General features: G+C 36.4%; 1 non-coding gene across 1 annotated transcript; it reads right to left on the bottom strand.

Moving 5' to 3' along the window:
• Positions 1–2,756: 2,756 nt before the first annotated feature.
• LOC124888223 lies at positions 2,757–2,864 on the bottom strand. Its single transcript, XR_007046355.1, has one exon. It is a non-coding gene; the product is annotated as a small nucleolar RNA R71 (small nucleolar RNA).
• Between the last annotated feature and the right edge of the window lie 759 nt (positions 2,865–3,623).

The raw sequence follows: 3,623 nt of genomic DNA, 5'->3' as shown, positions 1-3,623 counted from the left end.
TACATGTTGATGTGTTCACAGATCACAAAAGCTTGCAGTATGTGTTTTCTTAGAAAAATTTGAATTTGCATCAGAGAGGGTGGTTAGATTTGTTGAAAGATTATGACATGAGTGTTCTGTATCATCCGAGAAAGGACAATATAGCAGAAGATGTTCCCGGTAAGTTGTCTATAGGTAGTGTTATTTATGTTTAGGATGGTAAGAAGAAGTTAGTTCAGGAAGTTCATCAGCTTGCTCGACTAGGTGTCCGCTTACTTGATTCAGCACAAGGTAGTGTATTTGTAGAATAGTTCAGAATTATCTCTGGTTTTCAAAGTAAAGGAAAAGCAGTATAGAGATCCTAGTCTAGTTATGTTGAAAGAGTTAATCAGAGATCAAAAAGTAGAGGTTTTCTCCTAAGGAGGAGATAGTTGTTGCATTTCTAGGGTCGGTTATGCGTGCCAGGTATAGATGATATGAGGCAATGAATTCTTACAGAAGCTCATGGTGTGAGTTACTCTATTCATCTAGGGGCCACTAAGATATACCATGATCTTGGGTATATTTATATGTCCAAGAACCAATATTCACCCATATTTAGCCTTGTTTTAAGAGCTGAGATGTGTTATTCTTATTATATTTAAGCCTTAATTATGTTCTGTATCTAAATGATATGATTAGTGATGCAAGGTAGATTTTTAATGGATTTGGACAAAGATGCATATTATGAAGCAAATGGTGATTAATGTTATGAGTCGATTATATAGAGTATCATAGACATTGCGAGTAGTTTTAAAGAAAGCAAGGAAGGTTGGATCAAGTATCGAAGCAAGGAGATGAAAGGAACAAGGTGGTGCAATGAAAAAATAGTGGAAAAAATGACTTCTAGTGATGCAAAGTGATGCGGGCTCCAAATCAGAACTCACAACACTTGAAGATTTTTTCATGGCAACTTCCAGTGAACCTGGGTGATATGCCCGTGATGCCTCACATAGAGCGACGCTACATCTAAGGTGGCACCTTAGTTAGAGCGGCACTAAAGAGAAGGCGGTGCCTTACGTAGAATGGGGCTCCCAGGCCTTAGACAAATTTCCACAAGAAAATTCTAGTCGATCAGGGCGATATACCCGCGACGCCTCATCTGGAGCAGCGCTACAGATAGGACGGTGCCTTGTCAATTCCACTAGGCTAATTCTAACCCAGTATAAAAGAAAAACTAGAACAAAATTATAGGGACTTTTTGCAAGCATAGCAGCGGCGGAAAAGTATAGAATTCTCTCTTTTAGGGTTCTTATTATTTCTTTTGAACTTTTTTACTTCAAGATTAATTTTGGTTATGATTAATTACTTATTTTTGATGTTTAATTCAAACATGAGTGGCTAAATTCCTTTGTTCTGGGGTTAGGGCCAAGAACATGATTACTCTTTGATATTGTTTATAGTAGTTTCTTTTTGGATTATCTTCTGGGTTGTTCTTAATTTCTTGAGCTTACTATTTTGATGAGTGGCCACCATTATAGTAAATCTATAAATCTATATGAATCCAAGGGGAGAATTATAGAATAGAACGAAGAAATTAAGGAGCAAGGTTCTTATCCTTTTATGAAATAAGGGGTTTAAATTAGCATCTAGGATAGGGATATACCTAGAAGCCTTGTTTGGTTCAATTTCAAGAAGATAACTTTATGAATCTAGATGAATTATTGTATCTTTACGGGAGTTGTAGCTGCAATATTCAATATATATAAGATTTGAGGTTGGGAGACCAAAATCATAGCGTAAACCTTGTGAACCAACAACCCGATAACCAATTAGATTGCTATAAGAATAGAGTTTTGTATGATTGTTCGAAAAGCCTCAACCCTTGAGTTCTTATCATTATTGTTTACAACCGTTTCTTGCTTTGCTCAAGTCATAAAATTTTATCTTTCATTTATTAATTTAAATTTTTATTCTTAATTTCAAAATCATCAAGATACTTTACAACACTTAATACCCATTGTCTAAAATTGAAAGTTGGTTAAATTTCTAGTTGCTTAGTCCTCATGGGAACAATATTTGATTGTCTAAATCACTATATTACTTGTACAATCACGTTCACCTGCATGTGCATCTGAGTCACAACAAGTTTTTGACGCCATTGCTGGGGACTAGTATAATTAGTAAATTGCTAAATTTTTTGTTTTTGATATTAAGTTTAAGTGTTAACAACTTGATCTTAGCAGCTGAATTTTTATAGGTATAGCTGAATACAAGACTAGCTAGAGATAAAGAGTTGGTAGAGACTTTTGTAGAACTAAAATAAATTTTTCAACAAAGGAGAAGAATGGCTGAACAAAGAAATGAACCGGTCGATCCAAATGTTGGAAATGTCCCACCTCCGATTATTCCAGTTGTTCCTGCTCAACCAGCTGCTAGACCTGTTGTGAGGTGGCAATGCCACTCATGAACCATGTGACGAACAGTATTCGCAAGCCTGAACCACATGGTCAATTTTAATTGAATTAGAATATGGTGCAATTATTGAATTCAGCAGGGCAATTCCATGGCCTCTCACATGAAGATCCATAACAGCACATACAGACCTTCCTGGAAATAAGTGATACTTACATTCCTGAAGGGGTGAATTTTGATTATGTCAGATTGACACTCTTTTCTTTTTCCCTAATGGGGGAAGCAAAAAGGTGGTTATATGCTGAAATACAACTCTCTATCACTTTATAGGAATATATAGCTTGGAAGTTCCTTAATTGATTCTTTTCATCTGGGAAGACCGTACACTTGAGAAGCGAGATCTTGAGTTTCAAATAGAAAGAAGGAGAGAATCTCTACCAAGCTTGGGAGAGATTTAAGGGTATTCTTAGGAATTGCCCTCACCCCAATTTCTCATGGGGAGGAAATCATGCGCATAATACAAATCAGTATAAGGGGCCAGTGCAAACAAATCAACACCTGGCTCAGAACAATCAAGCTACTACACAATTTAGCAATATGGAGGAGTTAATGAGGTAGTTTATGGCTCAACAAGAACAATTTGCAGTAGAAATAAAGACTCAACAGGCGTAGTTTAAAGTGAAGTTTAAGAGTCAATAATTGCTTACTAGAAATCTAGAGCTGCAACTTGGTCAAATGGCAGGAGCACAGAATACAAGACCTCAAGGAGTATTACCTAAGGATAAAGAGGCAAATCCAAAGCAGGTGAATGCAGTTACAACAAGGAGTGGGTTGCAAACCAAGGAGACGGTTCAGGAGTAGGTTAGTCCCACAGTCATTGATGACGGTTCTAAAGATAATGCGTAGAAATAAGTCAAGAAAAAAGTGTCAAGTGATGAAATTCATGTGTAATAGAAGACTTTACCCGTACCTTTTTCTTAAAGGGAAAGGAAGCATAAAGAGGAAGTGAGTTACAAGAAGTTCTTAGATCTTTTAAAGTAGGTTCATGTAAATCTGCCTCTTGTTGATATTCTACAGAGTGTTTCAAAATATGCAAAATACCTGAAAGATATAGTGGAAAACAAGAATTGGTTGACACAGTATGCTATAGTTGCACTTACTAGGTAGTGCACATACAAGATTCTAAACAAACTACCCACAAAGCTAAAGGATCCAGGAAGTTTCACTTTGCATATCACCATAGGACATAC

Source organism: Capsicum annuum, chromosome 10 (genome assembly GCF_002878395.1).
Source record: "Capsicum annuum cultivar UCD-10X-F1 chromosome 10, UCD10Xv1.1, whole genome shotgun sequence".
In the NCBI taxonomy this organism is placed as follows: domain Eukaryota; kingdom Viridiplantae; phylum Streptophyta; class Magnoliopsida; order Solanales; family Solanaceae; genus Capsicum; species Capsicum annuum.
The sequence above is the reverse complement of the archived record's forward strand: the minus strand, read 5'-3'. Positions and strand labels throughout refer to the sequence as shown.